The following is a 22359-nucleotide window of genomic DNA, read 5'->3' on the forward strand; positions in this document are numbered from 1 at the left end:
AGAGATCACCAATATTCCTTGACTCCTGGCCTGCTTCTTCCATCTTTGAGCTACATGTGGCAGATCAAGTCTTTCTTTCATGACTTCACTCTGACCGAGTCTGTCCTCTTCTTCCACTTGTAATTATACCAGGATCACCCAGTGATACAACATAACCTCCCGACTTGAAAGTTAGCTGATTAGCAACCTAAGTTCTTCTGCAACCTTAATTATTCTTTATTAGGTAAGGTCATATACTCACAGGTTCAGAGAATTAGAATATGGACATCTTTGGAGAGGATCTTATTCTTCCCTCCACAATATCTACAGAAAAGTGAAACAGAAAGTTCAATGAATAAAAAGAGAAAGGCAGCCTACATTCAACAAGCTCAGGCTTAAGTATATGTTTTGATATTATAGTCAAAGGACATTTTATCATCCTTAATCTGATTAACTCCTTGGTTATAAATTCAATCAACTTTTTCTTATAGGGAAATAAGTATTGTAATAAATTCATTAAGTCCCAATGAATGAATACATAGTAAAAATAGAGTCTCTATATAATTTTGTAATTAGAAACTAACCACAACTTCTGAACTGAGTCCTCTATTTCACTCCAAAATTTCTATATTTTTCTATAGCTCTCTCATATTCGAGCTTGTCTAACATTTTTATATTAGAGAGGTTGATACCACCTGAGAATGCCTCTGGGCTACCTTATATTTCTGGAAAGAATCCCTGTAACATCTCTTTCTTTTATATTGGTCTCTATGGGCCTGGAAAATATTACCAACATGTTTTTACTAGGGGAAATATTATCTATTACTGACTTCTGTAATCATATTAAAAATATCAGAAAGGCAAATAATTGTCTATGCCTAAGTTTTAGTTGTAAAACTACCATGTTCTAAGTCTATATGCAATTTCATTCCTACACATCAGATATTCCAACATCAAATGCTTCAGAATAGTCATTATTGGTAAGATCTTGGGTGGTCTCAGTGCAAAAATTACCAAACAAAAAACAAATTGTCTAAGTGCAGGCAAAGAATTGTTCTTAAGTGCTAATCGGCTTGTTACTCATAAAGTCACAGCAAAATGGATGGAGTGATAGTTCTTATTTTTTAACCATTTGTCTATCTGAAAAGATAATTCAGACTTTTAAGGTTTCTAGTCTTTAAAGTAAGAATAAGTAACATAAGTAAGAATCATTAAGAAGAGTATTCATGTGTGCTTCTGTAAATCATTTTGATCTTATAGAATGAAAATGCTTTGTTAAAAAGAACAAGTAGGATCATGAATGCAATCTAAAACATACTTACCTTTAGCAAAGATATAAACAAAATTGTAGCAATGTTATTAGCATCAGAAGTTTATTTGGCATGCATCATCACAGATTTGTTCATTCACTGATCTTACTAAAGAGGTATATTGCTCATAAAGGTTTATAACATGATGTGTATTCATATATAATATACTTGATGTCTAGACTTTATAAATAACAGAATATTGGACAGGGCATAAATGCTACTACTGGTAGATACTTTTATAGCATCTGCTTCTGTGTACATACATTAAATCCAATGATTAGGAATATGTTGGAAGAAAACATGCACACTTCATTATCTAATATAATTGGTGTTGGGCATACCACTGAAACTAGTTTTTATCATACTGTCAGAGCCAATGAATATCAAAGGCAGTTTCAAACTGAAATAAATGCATTTCAGCAATAACTGCTTCAGGAGACTATGACTTTATGTAATTCAATATTTCTATCTTGGAACAATTATGTTAACAGCAAGTTGTTCTTACCTTGGCTAGACAGCATGACTTTGGTGTCATCCATTTTGTCAGAGCCACCTTCGAGAGATATTAGTAGGTTTGTCAAGGCCATTTGAATGATCAACTTTTGACCTCTCTGGGAGAAGTCTTCACTGAAGCAAATCATTTCTATAATCATCGGTTTTAGCTCAGAGAAAGGTTTAAGGCTAAGGGCCAAAAATTTATGAGATAGTTCGCATTTTAGGAGATAAATCTGTAACTCCCAAATGGCTCTGCCTGCCCACTTACTTGAACAGCAATTGGCCAATTGCCAGTTACCACTTCATTAGAAACTTAAAAAAAGAAAAAAAAAACAGAACAAAGGACTGTTACCATTATCTGAATAGCTCTGATTTTGAGGCAGTTTTCATATTATATACCCATTAGAAAAATTATTTGAAACTGAATATTTTTCCTTATTTGATATGTGCTCCTTTACCACAAATATAAACTGTACTGTGAAAAATGTCTTAAGCTATTTTTTTTTAATTTAATGACTTCCATATAGTCATATGTGATTTCTCCTTTAAGTATTCAAGTTTGGTTAGTTCCTCCCTTTTAGCAACAGATACATGAAAAGACTATACTGAATAAAATAATTAGTATTTAAATTCATAGTCTTTTATTTTGGGTACCAGGGCTTGAACCCAGCGGTACTTAACCACTGAGCCACATCCCAGCCCTTTTTAAAAATATTTTATTTAGAGACAGGGTAGTTCTCAGTGAGTTGCTTAGGGCCTTGCTAATTTGCTAAGACTGGCTTTGAACTCAAAATCCTCCTGACTCAGCCTCTCGAGCCACTAGGATTACAAGTGTGCAACAACATAATGGCCACATTTATTTAGTCTTAAAAAGAGATTTTTAAAGGTTCAAATCAAAATAAATGATTTAAAATTTTGTTTTACTAACTATCCTATTTATTTACATGGGCCAGCATCAACTTTGTCTCATATAGGATTAGACAGTATTTATTTCAACACTCCTAATTATGTTGCCCATTTTGTTCACTAAAATGTAAAACAAAGTTCCTACTATAATGTCTAATATATAATAGAATATCAACAACTTTTACCTGTTGTTTTGTTTTATTACTATATATAGTTCTAAGATACATGTCTTACTTATTTAGATGATTCATATAAAGAATAAATGCTTTGCAACATTATCCCCAAATACCCCATTCATATCATTTCCCTGCATATATCTAGAATGGTAGTTTGAATTGGAGTAGCAAAAAAAATGTAGAAAATACTGCCATTTATTTAGTGTTTATTATGATATCACAATTTCTGTGGACAAAAAAAAAAAATAACTACTCAAACTGTATATGCTGAGGTCCTAACACCCAACATGATGGTATTAGGAGATGGGGCCTTTGGGAGGAACTTAGGTCACAAGGGTGTAAACTTCATGAAGCATTAATGTCCTTATAAGAAGAGAGAAAACATCTAGTTTCTCTTCTCTTCTCTTTTCTTCTTCTTCTTCTTCTTCTTCTTCTTCTTCTTCTTCTTCTTCTTCTTCTTCTTCTTCTTCTTCTTCTTCTTCCTCTTCTTCTTCTTCTTCTTCTTCTTCTTCTTCTTCTTCTTCTTCTTCTTCTTCTTCTTCTTCTTCTTTTCCCTCTCTCTCTCTCTCTCTCTCTCTCTCTCTCTCTCTCTCTCTCTCTCTCTCTCCTCCACCACATGGGGATACAAAATTGTGAGCTCATGCCCATACGACCGACCTGAGAAGATGAACACCCCCTTTTCTAAATTATGTGTGATAATTTCTGTTATAATCTAAAGTGATAAACACTCCCCACATTCCCACCAAGTTAGCAGAGAATTAAAGTCAAAGTAAAAAGACAACCAGAACACATCTTCTATTTTTAGTATGTTCTGATAGTCCCCAGTGTGGTACTTTTACACAAGTTTTAATAACTTTATGTGCCTGGTATTTTTTTTTTTTTTTTGTAGTGCTGGGGATTGAACCCAGGGTCTTATGCATGTGAGGCAAGCACTCTCCCAACTGAGCTACATCTCCAGCACAAATTGCCTGGTATCTTTGAGGGAAGAAATAAATTTCAGAAAGACCAAACAATGCATTGAATACTCAGTATATTTAGATCATTATAATTAATCCTGTGGAAAGAAACAAGGAAAGTACAGACACAACTTGCATCTACTTGTGTAAATTTGATCAATTTGACTAAATGAAAACTACTGAAAACATTTCCCAAATATCTTTGCTTTGTGTGTGTGAATGTGTGTGTGTGATGACTCCACTATTTATTTTCTATCATCCCAACATCATTGGCAGTATGTTCAGTTAGAAATAAAAATCACTAATGGGGCTGGGGATGTGGCTCAAGCGGTAGCACGCTCGCCTGGCATGCGTGCGGCCCGGGTTCCATCCTCAGCACCACATACAAACAAAGATGTTGTGTCTGCCAAAAACTAAAAAATAAATAAATAAATTCTCTCTCTCTTAAAAAAATTAAAAAAAAAAATCACTAATGGCAAATAATATGACTTTCAAATGGAACTGAAAATATCCTATGAGATTAATGCATTCTGCTGTCATATATAATAAATTAGAATAAATTTTTAATTATTAGTTAATTAATTATGAAAATTAAAAATATGAAATTTGAAGTACTTTCTCCCAAGGTATGTAAAAGTTTGTAAAAAAAACTAACATTAGTATATGTTTGGTTTTAATAAATTATCAGTATGCTCTCCAACATGGTAACCACTAGAACGATATAATTATTATGAACTTTAAATGAGACTAATGTCACAGGATAAAAGATACTATTTGGGATATATATTAGATTAAGTAAAGCATAATATAATTAGCTTCATAAGTTTCTTTGTTTTTAAATGGCTAAGAATATGTAAAGTTAAATATTCAATCTGTATTATATTCCTATTGGGTAGTACTATGATTGCAATATGATAGAGTGAAACATTTTATTTGTGTTGATCATGGGATTATAATTTCATGAGAAGTGCTTAAATCTATATTTTTGCACATTCTAAACCAGTGTGGGCATGGATTGGATGTTAGATGAGGCATATTCATTAGTACCTCTTATGCATTTTGTAATAACTTTTGTTCTCTTCATCAAATGCTATTTTCTAGAGGATTAGACTTTTCTTCTATTTATGAAAAACTCAATTACCACTAATTAGGAAAAGCAAGGCAGGAAGGCAAGTGTCTTAGCTAATTCAATCAAGTACTGTAAATTTTTAACAGTTCCTAATAGGGTAGGCTGGAACCTTACGTGCACTTCACTACAGAATAGTCTGATTCTTAAATCAGCTTTGGTTCTTCTACTTTATTACAGAGAAATGATTGTTCTTTCTGTTATGCACTATCAGATCATGCTGTTTTGCCTAATTACAAATTGAATGCTGTGATTATGAAAGACAGGGAACAGCTGGTTTTTATTGACTACTACCCTCTTTCTTGGTAGAGATGCAACATATAACTCATGGTTTATTAAATAGAGAATGAATATAATACATTACAAACTATATATAACGTAATCAGATTAATAATGTAACCAATAGCAGGACAGCTTCATTTTCAAGTAAATATATCTGTAACAATTTTCTGAATTTCTGTATCTTAGAGATCCTGAATCATACAACACATTCCAATACGGATTCTTTACTGACATGTATTTTTCTCTATATGTTTATTTTATAAATGTCTCTTTTCATGTTGGCCTGAAGCATCTTACTCAGTTAGGAGGTAGACATAAGCTGTGTAAACACAGAGGTTGAGACTCAATTCTATGAGTCTATGTGCTCTAGAATGATTTTCTTTGAAACAGCTCACACAAGCCATTCTAACTCAGCTGTGGTCTAAAAAGATAACAGTTTGTTACTATCAACCCTTGACCAACAAGCTTATTATTTCCAGGGTTGTCCTTCTTAGGGATGATGAACACAGGTCCAAAAAACAACACAGGTTACCCTGATGCAGCATGGACCTGAATGAAAGAGGGATTTTGTGATCTTTCCACAAATTCAAATGACAGAGAGATGCCTTTAGCTAAAAACATGTGCAGTAGGCACTTAAAAACTCAATCCTATCATCAGTCAAAAGTTAAGAAGTAGTGCTTGGGTGAGATTCTCCAGAAACCTCCCTTCCTACCCCAATGAAACCAAGCTCACAAAGAAATGAGTTGTCACTAATCTGAGAGGACCTAATCTCTCCCTTGAGGGTGCTTCCCCCATTTCCTTGTAACAAAGTTTGTTATACTGATTCTTGTGTCTTGCTTGAAATCCTCTCATATAAAGACACAAGAGACAAGAACACAATAAAGCCTCTGATAGGAGCTTATCTCATGTATCATCTTATTTCCATTATCATTAACAAGCATGACTCCTGCTGTGTGCAGTGGTTATACAAGAAGGCTGAGGCAGGAGGATCACAAGTTTGAGGCCACGCTGGGTAACTTAGGGAGACTATGTCTCAAAATATAAAAAGGTGTGGAGATGTAGGTCAGTGATAAAATCACCTGGTTTTAATAATCCCCAATAGCAAGTAAGAAAGAAGAAAAAGAGAGAGAGAGGCGGTGGCGGGGGAGAAAGAGTGAGCTCCTACATTATTTTAATTCTTTACACAATAGAGGCATTCCAATCAGTTGTTAGTTTACTGTGATAACTTCCTGAATTTAATTGGAAAAAAATAGAATATTTTACCTCAACTGGTAACCTTATTAAGTGGATTTGCTCTACTTAGCATTTCTTCAACATGCATCTTGCCTTTTTTTTTCCTTGTACCAAGGATTGGACACAGGGGCATTCTACTACTGAGCTACATTACAAATAATTTTTTAATTTTTTTTTTATATTGAGACTATCTCAGTGAGTTTTTGAGGCGGCCTCCAATTTATGATTCTCCTGCTTCAGTTTCCTGAGTCACTGGTATTACAGACCTGCACCACCATGCCCGGTTTAGATCATCCTATTGTAAAAGTTTCCAATGTGAGGGATCTGACAACCTCATTTACAAGCTTACTGACAATCAAGATAGTCATCTTTGTTTTGTTAAATTCTATAATTGAAGACAGAAACATATCATTTATGACAAAGGGAATTGACCACATTATATTGTTATATTGTGTATATGTACAAATATATAACAATGAATTTCACTAAGGTGTATAATTATAATGCACTAATAAAAGCAGAAAAATACATCTTTTCTTCCATCTAAATATTTTAAAACTTTTCCCTATCCTTTTTTTTGTGCTTTATTTCTCTTAATATAGCTTTGGACTACATTCCTAATGTGTTGATTTTTTATCTTTTATTAACTTAAACTTCTTATTGGATCTCATTTTTTAATTTTTTCTTTCACAGACCCAACATTTTTGTACTATATTATATTTGGATTTTGGGTTAACTGGTGCATCTAACAGCACCTACACACTTAAGTATTTCTTCCTTGATTTATTTTAATTTATGAATTGTAGACAGGAAACTCATATGAGCAAACTTAAATTACCAATGAAGTACTCTCATGTTTTAGTATACATGAAAATTATCTAGAAGTTTTACTAAAATAAAGATTCCTGCTTCCAACCCTACAGATTATGACTCAATTTAAGGCTGTTTATCAGAAATTTGCATTGGGCAACCACAAGCAGTATGGAGATTTACCAATGGAATGAAATCCCCATTTGACCCAGTTATTCCACTCCTCAGTATATATCTAAAGGATTTAGAATCAGCATATTATAATGACACAGCCACATCAATGTTTATAACAGCATAATTTACAATAGCTAAGCTATGGAGCCATTGTAGGTGCCCTTCAACAGATGAATGAATAAAGAAATTGTGGTATACAAACACAATGGAATATAATTCAGCCATAAAGAAAAATGACTTTATGACATTTCTCAGCAAATGGATGGATCTGGAGACTATCATTCTAAGTGAAATAAGCTAAACCCAAAACACCAAAGGTTGAATGTATTCTCTGATATGTAGAAGCTAAACCTAAATCGAGGGTGGGGGAGGGGGAAAAGATAAATATAGTTGACTAGAGAAAGGGAAATGAAGGGGTAAAAGGGGGATAGGAATAGGAAAGACAGTAGAATAAATCTAATACAATATTCATATTATATATATATATATATATATATATATATATATATATATATATATGAAAATATCTAAGTGAATTCTACCATTGTGTACACCCACAAGAATGGTGTCTTAATTCCTAATTAGAATAAGGTATATTTGATGTTTATACAATTTTATCAAGATGAATTCTGCTTTCATATATAACTGAAAAGAACAAATAAAAAAGAAATTTGCATTAAGTGTGCCAATTAGTTTTGATACAATTAACATGAAGAAGATACTTTGAGAAACCATACATTTAAAAAAGTTATTTATATAATTATGGGATTAAACTTTATCATTCACTGCGACTAGAAAAATATGTAGTGTTTTATTAAGCTCAGACTAAATCAGAAATGTTAACCTATGGCTTTTAAACTCCAATAATTAAATCAATAATTTTGATAGAACAGTGGAAATTTTGTTTCCAACACTTTTATGTTTTCAATGAACCAAAATAAAAATTAATGTTCACCTGATATATAGACTGTATTACTATATCCTTACATGTCATTTGCCTTGAAATTATTTTTTAAATATTTTTTTAGTTGCAGTTGGTTGGACACAATACCTATGTTTTATTTATTTTTTTATGTAGTGCTGAGGATCTAACCCAGGGCCTCGCATGTGCTAGGCGAGTGCTGTACCACTGAGCCACATCCCCAGCCCCTGCCTTGAAATTATAATACATTATTTTAGTAAGTGGAATAGTAGTGCTTCGAAATGCTTAATTTATCTCTGTAGTCATAGCAGGTTGAATCTTCATTATCAGTTAATCATCAATTGCAATTTGCCACTGAAAAATCAGTCTAGTCCAAGTATTTACAGTATCCAAAAAATGATGAACAATCTGTTCATAATTATCAAGGGACTACCTGGCTGTTTACTCAACATTCTCTTCTTTTTGTACATTTTAATTTTACCTAGTTGAGTGGTCAGGGTAAAGGATGCCATGACTTTCACGCATGAATTATTTTAACCAGAAATATTTCTTAATAGAAATGGTTCCAGAACCTTGGCAACATGTGATGTTTTATGTTTTTTTTAAATTTTTTATTGGTTTTATTTTTTAAACACATGACAGTGGAAAGCATTACAATTCTTATTACACATGTACAGCACAATTTTTCATATCTCTGGTTGTATATAAAGAATGTTCACACCAATTCATGTCTTCATACATGTACTTTGGATAATGATGTTCATCACATTCCACTATCCTTCCTAATCCCTTGCTCCCTCCCTTTCTCTCCCACCCTCTTCCCTATCTAGAAAGTGAAGTTAGCCAATGCTGGGAGCCATCAGCCAAGTAGGTATGACAAATTCCTTGCCAGCTTACTCCCATGCTGTCTAGTGGAAGGACTTCTGAAAGGTGACCTTGCTCAAGGACCAGGGCAGGATCCGTGTTTAGGGTGTTCCCCCTTTAGAATAGGGCGGTTTAGCATAATAGGAGATTAGGGTGTTCCCCCTTTAGAATAGGGAAGTTTAGCATAATGGAGATTAGGGTGTTTCCCCCTTTAGAATAGGGCGTATCCTGCTGCTGAGTTCCTCTTGAGTGCTTAGGGTCAGACAGTATATTTTGGGAGACAGAAGCCCATGCGGAGTGGATTTGGGGCAGAGTAGTGAATTTGGGAGAGAGTGGATTTTGGGCAGAAAACGTGGATTCCCCCAGAGAGTGTTTGTAGACGGCCAGTGTGAGTTCGGGAATAAAGAATTGCTGTTTGAATCTACAAGCTGTGTGGAGACTCGTGATTTGTGCCCAGACAGAGACTGCGGCAAGCCAATCCCCAAAAAACAAATGTCAAATGTTTTCTATGATATAAGGAGGCTGACTCATATTGGGGTAAAGGGGGGAGCATGGGAGGAACATGTGATGTTTTAAATAGCTGAAAGATATCACTGCAATTTATTGGGTTTGTTTAGTAGTCATTCATTATTGACAGCTAATAATTACACAGATTATAATGAAATTTACCTGTTCTTCATCATTAGTTGCATTAGAACATGTCATCGATTGCCATGTTTCTTAAAGAAGAAAGCAATTATTTCTTTGGATCTTTGTTGATTATTACCAACAATTATGGCAGAGTAGCATAGTCTTGCCAAGTGTAATATGTTATGACACTACCAAGAGGTAGTATGGGTGGGCTTAAGGATTCAAGTATTCCAAATCTCGTCTGAAAGTTATATATGTTGGTCTGTTTTTCTTAAGACTAAAAAAAAAAAAAAAAATCATTATTGAAAAAAATATTGTCTTATACTATGAATTCAATTTGTAAATATTTTGCAGGAGTGTAATTAAATTCTAAGCCTCAAATTTTCTATTTTAAGTTAGAGACATCTGCAACATTACTTAAATAGGCAATAACTGTAGGGGTGTATGCTCTATAATGTTTTTCAGGTTAAAAAATAATCAAGATGAGGTCATACTCAGCTAAAATGAAAGCATCAACATCACAACAGTTTTGAGTGGTTATTGTAAACATTTGTAAAAAATCTAATGTTAAAATCAAGAGCTCTTGAGCTCTTTATTTTTAGGAGTGTTTAATACTCAGTAGAGCTCTGAAGGGAAAGAGTTGCTCTTTCAAAGAAGCTGATAGCTATTATAGGTTACTGAAATTAAATTTATTTTAATTTGTGAATTTGATCTAAGCCAAAATTTTTATGCAGTGGAAAAGTAGCCAAATGCATTAATTAGAATAGCTTTATTATTCAATTTTGATCAAGCATACCGGTGATTTAAAAATATAAGAGAAATATGAAAGCCTTTTGATGGAGGTAAAAATGGACACAGGATTATATAAAAGACATTTATAGAGAAAATTTTAAACTCAAATCATTTTGGCCAGTAGGAAGGAAATAATTTTCTGTTCTTTAATGAGATCTGCAATGCAGTTACTTATAGTGATTTTATAAATGATTCCTTTTCTCACATATGCACCAAAGCTTCCATATATAGTCATGATGCTTTATGTACATACCTTTCTAAATTGTCTCCCTTTAAAAATCTTTTCACACATCTATTAACCTGACTATCTTTAAAATTTCATATATGAATGTATGTAGATACATAGGACATCTTAAAGCAAATTTTGTTATGAATATTAACTATTCACTTCCACACTTTCACTTTTACTATACTCTTCTAAAATGGACTGGCAGTTGCAATGTATGAGGGTATATGTGCTCTGTAAAAGAAAACTAATATACAAAACATGGAAGCATGTGGTACATGTTTATTTGTTGTTTATTATTTTTTCCTTGGTGTAGGCTTTGGAATTTATTGGCTAGTAGTTAACAATGATTGCCTACTTACAGGGTATCATGCTGGGAACTTAACTACATATGCTATCACAAATAATTCTCACAATTACGATATGAGGTATGTACTAATATTAAGTAGCCCACTTTGTAGATGACAACTGAGTTTAAGCTTGCCTTAGCTTTTGTTTTACCAAAGGGACAAAATATAAAATTATCTAGAAATATGTCCTTGATACCAAGCATCATGATTCTCAGTATCCCTCAATCCAAAATCAATGTAAAGTATATTTCCAGTTAACTTTAGAATTTCATTAAATCATGTGCTCTCATTTTTGTCTAGCCATTTATGCTTTTCAAGATCCACCAAATATACAAAATTATAACTGGAATCATTGAAATAAATAAGCAAAACTATGTGAAAAACATTGCTATCTGTTTTAGTCAGCCTTTTTGCTGCTGTGACTAAAAGACCTGACCAGAAGAATTGTAGAGGATTAAAAAGTTTACGTAGGGGCTCATAGTTTCAGAGGTCTCAGTCAATAGACAGCCACCTCCATTACTTAGGGCCCAAAGTAAGGCAAAATATCATTACAGAAGAGTGTAGTGGAGGGAAGCAGCTCACATAAAGATCAGGAAGCAGAGAGAGGGTCTCCACTTGATACAGAATATATACCCTAAAGGCATGCCTCCAAAGACCTTCCTCCTCCAGCCACACCCTACACTCCTTTAATTAGCACTCAGTTAATCCTATCAGGGTATTAATTCACTGATGGAGGTAAGTCTTTAATAACCCAATCATTTTTCCTCTGAACTTTCTCGAATTTTGGGGGACACCTCACAATCAAACCATAATGCTATCTATATGACTCATAGGAGTGACCTCAGTTAAGGTAGACTTTCTTTGTTTGGTTTTCATCTTCAAGGTTATTAATGGCAAAGCAAACTTTTGGATTAAACTTAAGCCATTGTTAGTATCCATACTAATATCACAAAAAGAAAAGAAAGGAAGGAAAGAAGGAGGGAAAAAAGAATTATCTAGGACTAAAGAGAAATATATATAATGTTAAGAGTAGGATTTACCAAGATTTTCTTCCTTTGGACTCAGCTCAGGTCACTTTTAGAGAGTGACCCTGGATCAAACTTGAGGTGATTTGTGCTTTTCAGGAATTTGTCATTAACATTGCTATTCCGGGTCATTCTTGATACTATCCCTCATCACCTTTAAGCTTCCTCCTGGAAACCCAAAGCGTGTTGTACATCAAAGAGCTGTCTAGTACTCATATATATAGACTGTACAGCCTTGGGAAAATCAGTCACTTGTTCTGTTTTTACTTTCCTCTTCTGCAAGATGAGCATAATTTTAGTTCCTATTTCATAGAGTTCTGACAAATTAAATAAATCCAAAAGCCCTCAGCATGTGAAAGACCTAAGCAATTTCATTCTGCTTGGGACCTCATTTTGCTCTGAAACTTAACCTCTGACTTATTTTAGTCCTAAAGTCAGGGGAAAAAAACTACAGAAAAGCTCTGTGGAAACAATTCTCGGAAAAGCCGCAGATAGGCCAAGATAACCACATATCTGAAATTCCAGATGGCCTCCACCTAGGTGTGGTGACCAGTATCTAAACTAGAAGCCCTGCAGTTTGGCACGTACTCCCCTTGCGGCATCCTCATGGTTTAAACCAATCAGTTAAAATGAATCCCCCTCTTGTAGTGACCAGTCACCCCTACCCAACTTGTTCCCGCCAGTGAATGTGCTAATCATGTTTTAGAGTTGTTATTTGATTTTCCCGCGGTGTGTGATGATTTGCTAGGAGATGCTAGGATGTATGTGGGGGTCCCTGCCTTCTCCAAAGAATGTATAAAACTGCTGCAAAACCTGGGCTCAGGGCCTCTTAGCGTCACCTGTTGCTGTGTGTGTGCAGAGGACTGAGGTAGCTCACAATAAACACCTCTTTGCTGCTTACATCGATCTTGGTTCTCTGGTGGTCTTTTGGGGGTCCCGGATTCGAGCTTAACACATGCTGCCTGAGAAAAAAATATACTCAATTCTGAATCTTTTAGGGAAAATACTTACTGAAAAATTCTGCAACACTTAGCAACAGAAACTAAAAGAATAGTATGCTAAAGTTAGACCATAGCAAGATTTTGTATTCATGACATCAATCTTTCTTTCCACAACTTCATCCTTAATCACTAGGCTCATTTATCTAAGTAAGAACATACCCATAAAATCATTTTAGGATTAGGAGAACCAGAACATTAGGTAAATTATCTCCTTTAAGTGCTGTGGTCAACTAAAAACTAGGTGTTTGGTTCACATTTCTGGAGAAGGTATAGACAAAGAATATGCATTGATAGCTCTAGAATAGTACTTTCCTAAGTTGTTTCTGGGTTACCTTTTTCATAATCACCTGAAATGATTGTAAAAACACACATATTCATGAGCTTTACACCAGACTTACTAAACCACCTCTGGGGGTGGGGTGAAATATGCTTCAGAAGATTCTGCCACACAATATATTTTGGAGGAATTGCTCTAGAGAATATTCTTTACCAGATGATAGAACCAAAAGTATTGAGGGCAAGTTCTGCTTCTGGAACTTAGATAGCTCCCTATGATAAATATCTAATAAATTTGTTGGTGTCAAATCACACTGTAAGAAATAATTTGGCATGGGTCCATTTCCACTCAGGCCTTTCTAATTTAGTGGCAATATGGTTTCAACTGCATCATGCTTGAAGAAAAACTTAAAACTTGTTTTCCTAAAAAATGAGAAGAAATTAGGTAAAGCAGTACCTAGACACAATAATTATATTGTTCGTTTCAGTGTGAGGCTGGATAAAAATAGGTTAGGCAAGTCTTCAGACATTTCTTTCTACTTTAATAATTCAACAACAATGATTCCCACCATTTAAACTTGGAATGTTGTGCTCACCTCTAGGAAACTCAGCAAGTGTTATTGAATGACCTACTCCTACAACTTGCCTCAGGGCATCCTTAAGAGAGTAATCCATTTCTAGTCTCTGGGTTTAGGGCAAAGTAATTCAGTGTGAATAGCTTAAATATGGTCTTTAGACACAAATTGTAAAGGTAAAATTTCTAAGCTGATTCTAAGCCGCAGAGCCAGAGTTAAAGTGTAAAAGACCGGACATTGTGAAGTTTCTAACTGTAGGGCTTGGGTTAAAGAGTAAAAGATTAAGTATTGTTACAATTCCTCTGCTACCCCCAGAACCTGTAATTTCGGTAGCTGTTAGGACAATACCCGAGCTGCCCAGTAAATATTCTCACTGACTCCTCTGGTTGTCTAATAACTTGGGGTTCTGTGAAGCTGGCACGTAGGCACCTCGGGTCCCAGAACCAATCAGTTTAAATGTTCACCCTGCTTAAAAGTAACCAATCACCCCCGTCCAATCTGTTCCCCCAAACAAATGTGCTAATCAGGTCTCAGAGTTGTTCAATTTTCCCGTGCCTCGTGATTATTTGTTCTGATGTATGCAAAGCCCCCGCCCTCTCAAAAAGTGTACTTAAGCTCTGCCTGACCTCTGCTCGGGGCTCTGGGCTGCTCTATCTTCCTGAGTGAGCCTGGAGCCTCAGCATGCTGAATCAATAAAACCCCTTCTGCCAATTGCATGGAGCCGGTCTCTTGTGGTCTCTCCCTCCGACGCTTCGCCGGACCCTTACATAATGTTTTTAAAGCAACAGAGCTAATGAAAACCAACCATTAGAAATATCAACATCTAGAGTCTATGCTCTTAACTAGTATGAAATTATACTTGCAGAAGAAATTTAAGACAGGATTAAAAGCACTTTGAACCATTTTAAGCAAGCTAACAAAATCCATAATTTTTTTCCTGAATATTATTTCATAAAATAAATATGGATTGGTAACTTTAGTGGAAATTTGTTTTATCAGCTTTCTCACATTCCTTCAATCTCATTCCAGTAAACTTAGCTGGATATTATTCTGTATAACAATCCTAATTTCATATTTATATTTAATTTGATTCCTTCCTTGGCTTTCAGGTTTGCATATGTTTGATCCTGTTCAAAAAAGTCTTCCCATACTCTTGGCCAGAGTTATTGGTTCAGATATTGTCATATGATTCCATCAGTTAAGGACACTTGTGTGAGTATTTCTAAAACAAAAGTAGGCTCTTTGTTCATCAATTTGAAGCTAGAAAAATAAATATCCTGGAATTGTTGGCAGCCAGTATTGCCATAGAATGAAACCTGACACTGATGCCAACACAACCAAAGGCTAAATTGGAAAGGAATTGCATGTTAATTACTGTTTGAACTCTAGACTCAACCTTACCTGACTGAGCCAAGTAAGCTCTACAATTTCAGCTACATTAGGTAGTGTATTTCTTCTTTACCTAAAGCACTCATGGATTCTTCACCTTACTGTTAATCTTTCTAGTAGTATAAATGCAGCTATGAGTACCAGATAAAGGCTGAATGACTCTGAAAAAGCAACTTATTCAACAAATATCTACTGAATACTTGCTCTATACCAGTAGACTCATCAAAGGTATCTTAAGTTCACCAATGACTTTCAAATTTACTTTACATTAGGGGGTCTTTGAAAGATTTTATTCTAATAGCTTTATAAAAACTACTATTTTACACATTGGAAAACAACACTAAAGAGCACACTTGAATGAGGTGTTTGATGTTTGTGTATACCTAATTTGAATGCACTAAAGATACCAGTGAATCAATATATGTTGCTTTCTCAGTTTATTTTTTGTACTTCTACTATCCCTTGAAATGTACTCAAAATTCTTATAAACGTGCTATGAACTAGAAAGATGATAGCTCTGCACTCATCCTTTTTTTCCCTGAATTTAGTTCTTGTGAAAGACCCCAGCCCAGAAACACCAGGCCCCATTGTGAAACCATCAGGGCGTGTTGCTAACACCGGAGAGGTCTATCTGTTAATCAGTTAAGGGTAGTCTATTGTGAGAGGACAGGATGGTTGAGAAAGAACAGAAAAGCAGATCCCAAGGCATGCCTGAACAAACAGGAACTGATAATGATAAGCAGGAACAGAAAAACCAGAGTGTTAATATGTAACTGTCATGAGGTTTATCCAGGAACATAAAGTGAAAAACAACTTTGCCCTTTAGGTAATCTATATGTTGGGTTCAAAATAACCAATAAGAAACCTGTTATTTCCCGCGCACGCGAAACCTGCCCCTTTATCCTATAAAAGACCTGTACCCCAAAGCCCGGTGTGCCAGTTCACCAAAGCTCCGGCTGAGGTTTTGCTGAGCACCTGCAGGCACCAGTGTATCAATAAATTGCCTCTTGTTTTTGCAGCCAGTGTCTCGTGCGTCTTTCTTGGACAGGGAATCGGAGGGTCTTTCACTTGTATATTCTTTCACATGATTGTTCAAGCAAGTACTCTACCACTGCACATATACACCATATTTGGTTAAATGCCAGATAAGGCTCAGTTCATCTTTTGGGTACAGAGTACTTACTTTAAGTACATAAAATTTCTATGCAGTTAAAAACTGAAATAGACAAGGGGAATGGAGGAAAGGGAGTGGGAAAGGGAACAGGAAAGACAGTAGAATGAATCAGACATAACTTTCCTATATTCACATTATATACTATCAGTGAGAAACTCTGCATAATGTATAACCTCAAGAATGGCTCCTAATTAGAATAAGTTTTACTCTATCTATGTATAATATATCAAAATACATTCTACTGTTAGGTATAATTAAAAAGAACAAATAATTTTTAAAAAATAAACATTTTTTTTTTTTAAATACAGCCAGGTGTTGTGGCTCACATCTGTAATCTTAGCAAATCAGTAGACAGAGGAAAGAGGGTCAGAAATTAAGGTCAGCCTTAGAAACTTAGCAAGAACCTCAGCAACTTAGATTCTCTCTCTCTCTCTCTCTCTCTCTCTCTCTCTCTATATATATATATATATATATATATATATATATATATATGTTTGGGGATATAGCTCAGTAATAAAGTGTCCCTGGATTCAATCTCCAATAAAGAATACAATAAAAATAAATGTATAACATATCATAAGTAGACTCTTTTAAAAATAAGGTTTTTTATTAATAATAAAGAGCTATATTATACACAGTTTTATCTAACAAGTTGCTTAGAGGTAGTTTATAGCTAAAATATGTAAGGTACCTGCTATGATTTATATGTGACATGTCCCAAAAGTTTATGAATAAAAAAAAATCCGAGAATGTCTAGAGGTGAAGTGATTAGGTTAGGAGAGCCTTAACCTAGTCATTAGATTAATCCATTTATATGGATTAACTGGGTAGTAACTATGGGCAGGTAGGGTTACACCTGAAAGAAGCAGGTCATGGGGGCACGCCTTTGGGGTTTACATTTTGTCCCTCATGAGCAGAGCTCTCTCTTTCTCCCTTTCTGCTTTCTGGTTGATATTTCCTGAGCTGCCTTCTTTTGCCACTCCTTTCTTCCATGATGTTCTATCCTACCTCAAGGCCAGAGTTACGGAGTCACTCCCTGACCTTGGACTGAAGTTCAGAAACTGTGAGCTAAAATAAACTTTTACTCCTCTATATTGTTTTTGTCAGTTATTTTGGTCATAGCAACAAAAAGTGACAAAAAGAGTAACAAATGCAAGTGACCATTATATGTAAGAATAATAATAACATTAATCAAGTGTTTATTTATCTGGTATTATCCAAAATATTTTACATGAATTATTAATTCTATCACTACAATACCATGAAAAATAAAGAATTCTCATTTCGGCATACTAGCTCTGGATCCTCTTCGCCCCCAGCCCCAGAAGTCTGTCTCTGTTCTATCCTTTAAGTAAAATTTATTTTCTGCACTTGAAATGAAAAACCAGCCTCTACCTCAGAGCAAAGCCTGTCCAAGGAAGGGGGCATGACCCTTGTCCTTGGAAAGACCCACAGAGCATTCCTAGGCACATTCCCACCCTGCTAAGTTGTTTATCTACAAATAACAGGAGAGATCTGCTGCGCCAGGTGTCCCTGACTCAGTCAGGCTAGGTGAGGACCCATAGCAACTGCCTAGCAGCCACCAATCAGCATGAGACAGGGAAATACCTGGGATCCCAGATGACCCTCCCAGTAGTTTATGGTGGTTGATAACATGTTGGGAGAACATGTAGTTCAGCACATACTCCCCTCATGGCTTAAACCAATCAGTTCAAATGAATACCCCTTTTGTACTAACCAATCACCCCTATCCAACTTGTTCCCACCAGTGAATGTGCTAATCATGTTTTAGAGTTGTTTTCTGATTTTCCCGTGGTGTGTGATGATTTGCTAAGAGATGCTAGGATGTATGTGAAGTCCCTGCCTTCCCCAAAGAGTGTATAAAACTGCTGCAAACCCTGGGCTCCTGGCCTCTCAGTGTCACCAGTTGCTGTGTGCAAGGAGGACCAAGCTAGCTTGCAATAAACACCTCTTTGTTGCTTACATCAATCTTGGTCTTTGGTGATCTTTTGGGGATCCCGAATTTGAGCATAACAGAAAGAAAATCACTCTCATTTCTATGTTGCCCTTCAAAAATCTGAGACTTTGGGGAATTTAATTAGATTGACCATGATCATAGCAATGGCATATAAGAAAATCTGGTTGGATTTAAATCCACTTAATCTTTTTTGCCAAAAAGCCTTTTTTTTTTTTTTTTTTTTGATGCTGGGGATCAAACTCAGGGCCTTGTGCATGCAAGGCAAGAAGTCTACCAACAGAGCTATATCCCCAGCCTAAAAAGCTTGTGGTTTTAATGACTATGCTGTACTATATTTGCATATTAAGAGATTCAGCTATGAATCCTTTAAGTTTATAGATGGATTTAACTAGTGATTCCAAAGAGAATTATTAAAACATTGTTACCAATTGTCACAATTTATTCTTGTGAATAAGGAATGTGTAATATATTTTTTTGTTTTTCTTTCTCTTTCTTTTTTTTTTTTTTTTTGGTACTGAAAGTTGAAACCAGGGTGCTTTGCCAGTGAGCTATATCCCTAATTTGTTTTTTTATATATATTTTATTTTGTGGCAGGATCTTGCTAAGTTGTTGAGGCTGGCCTTAAACTTGCAATCCTCCTGCCTCAGCCTCCTGAGTTCTGGGATTACAGGCATGCACCACTGTGCCTAGTTGATTGTGTAATAACTTTAAGAAAAAAATATATAAATAAACTGGATACTGACACTGGTATAAGACTTCTACTATTATTCATAGGCTTGCATTTAAATTTTTGGTGCGCCCAATGATAGCATCAAAGTTTTAATTATATATTACCAATTGGAATTCTAAAAGTGTGCCAAATAAATGTCAAATTTTGCTTTTTGTATTGGTTTAATATTTAACTTTGTAAAAGGCAGTTCAGTCCTAAAGTTTCATTTTTATTATTTCCCATGTTTAGGATAGTGGATAAATATAGCACAATCAAAAAAAATGTTTAACACAAGATGGATTATACAACTCTGGCTTATACTGTTACAAGAAAAAACAAGACCATTTGGTAGTAATAGAAATGCTTGTAGAAGATTCTGGAATTCCTTCTTTTTTTTTTTTTTTTTTTTTTAAAGAGAGAGTGCGAGAGAGGCAGAGAGGGAGAGAGAGAGAGAATTTTAATATTTATTTATTTATTTTTTTAGTTCTCAGCGGACACAACATCTTTGTTTGTATGTGGTGCTGAGGATCGAACCCGGGCTGCACGCATGCCAGGCGAGCGCACTACTGCTTGAGCCACATCCCCAGCCCCTGGAATTCCTTCTAAAGAACTTTCGCATCTTGCAATTTCAGAATCAACAAACTTCTCTTTCAGAATCAGCATACGTTTCTGAATCTGTAGACCAGATATGGGCACAGTTTTCTGTATATGAAGCAGTGGAATATGCCTCAACCTCTCTGGAATTTTTTTCTGCCTTGTGCTCTTCTTGACAGCAAAGTGGATTCTACCTATAGTGGAGAGCATGTGTATATGAAACAGATACTTTCATCCCTTTGTGATGATTCAATATCACCAATTAGATCATTTTTCACAGACCACTCTACTTTTCAGAGCACTCTACTTTTGCCTGCAAATGTCCAATGGATGGCTACAAGCAGGATTAAAGATTTGGCATTCTTGCCTCCATTTTGCATCCATTTTTTGCTTCCAGATATTTTGGATTCCAGGAACATAGTCTGATCCAATCAATATCTTGTGATAAGTTGAAACTATATCCTAGGCAACAGCAACTTTCTTATCTTGGACATGTCCCTGCCTAGCCAATCCAAAGAACATGATGAACACACTGTAGCTGATCAAGATCACCTACTTTGGCAGCTGTGAAAAGCTTCCAGCTATGCAAACTTTCAACTCTTGCTTTCATTCCCCTATCTATAAAACTTAAATCTTTGTCAGCCCCTCAAAGACAGGGTCACAAAATGGATTCCCTCATCTCTCTAGGGTAGCTACACTATTTAAAGTTTCTTACATGCTTTTCACCATTACCTTTTCTGTTTGGTTTTGGCTACTAGCCAGACCTGATGAAATAGATGCCCAGAGTCAGGTATAAGGACTATAACTCTTGTAACATTGGTGCTAGAGAAAACTGAACCTTATAATTTTGATAAGTTCATTATGTACTCTAAGATTAGATGAAGGAGAATGCTAAAAGTTGTTGTTTTGATATATGGTTAGCCCATGGATTGCTAAGAGGACAGCCTGACAACTGTTTGAGTTAACTGATGCTATATTTTATTATTAATTCAGTTAGGGGGTTTTCACTCTATGCTTCCCATCTTTCCTTCTACCTCTTTCCTTTTATTCTGCAGAAATACTTTCTCTCCTTTGAATTCCATGGAATCAAAAAAATTTTAACTAGTATGCCCATTAAAAAACATCAGACTGTTTTTTTAGTAACAGCCCAAATGATGAAATGTTTACACAAATACAGTATATTCGCCATTTGGTATTTATTTCTTGCAAATTCCAGAGACTGCATCAATATTTGGGCTTTCTACTTTATTTGTTTTTAAAAAATTGCCCTTGAGTGAGGAAATACAGTATGTTATGGATACAAAAGTTAATTATCTCTTTTCAATCTATTTGTAAATCTCAATGAATTAATGCCCATAGTTTAATATATGTGCACTAATTTGAATAATATTCTCAATGTAAACAATTTATAAAATGCAGAGTATTGGGGAGGCTCAGAAAGTGATACCCAAAGTATGATGCTTGACAAACTGAGTGCACTGAAATAAACAAGGAACCTTAAGGACTCCTGAACTCCACTATCTCCATCCTCAGGCTCTATATTCTTTTCTCAAGTACAAACAGGGAAATTCTTTGAAGTTCCTTATCTGACTAAAGGAAGTTGCTCTGAAACATGCAATTGTTTTGGGCCTATCCCTATAATCTCATCAAACAGGGATTATTAGCTCACAGGAAAAAATACTAGAGTGATCCCAGAAGGAAGACAAGATTTGTTCCAAGCTACTGGGTATTCTACAGATCCATTCATCTCCCCTAAAAATCATTTACTCTTCTCTAAAATTGTGTGCTTTCCCCACACCTCTCCCCTATGAAGAGGGTATACCAGCTTTTAAATCTCACTGGTTTATTGCATACTTACTTTCCTCTGATGCCCCGATACATGCTGTATACATGTATGCCTTTTCTGGTTATCATTTTATTTCAACAGACTCAGTTGCTGAAATTTCAGAAGTTGGAATAATATTTCACTCCATAATTACATGAGTAAAAGAAAACAATCAATCCCACAATCCAAAGATAAGTTTATTCATATTTAATAAAATTTCTTCTAATTAAATTAATATAAATTCATATAAATTTAGCATCATTTTTGAATTTAACATACAAAATTAGGAACCTAATATATTTTAAGTTTTTTATGTTAATCAATATCCTTGTATTCTGCAGAAAAAAAAACACAAAAAATAAACTCACAATGTTCAATAGTTGCAAACAGCAGCCCTGCATCTCTGTGGCAATCAAGCAAATATGGATTGAATGTATTTAGAAAAAAATTCATCTGTACCAAATATGTACAGAACATTTTCTTATTAGTCTCTAAACAATAAAGTATACAAACTACATACATAGCATTTAAATTGTATTAGGTATCATAAGCAATCCAGATATTATTGATTGATTGATTGA

This window comes from Callospermophilus lateralis, chromosome X (genome assembly GCF_048772815.1).
Source record: "Callospermophilus lateralis isolate mCalLat2 chromosome X, mCalLat2.hap1, whole genome shotgun sequence".
Classification (NCBI taxonomy): Eukaryota; Metazoa; Chordata; class Mammalia; order Rodentia; family Sciuridae; genus Callospermophilus; species Callospermophilus lateralis.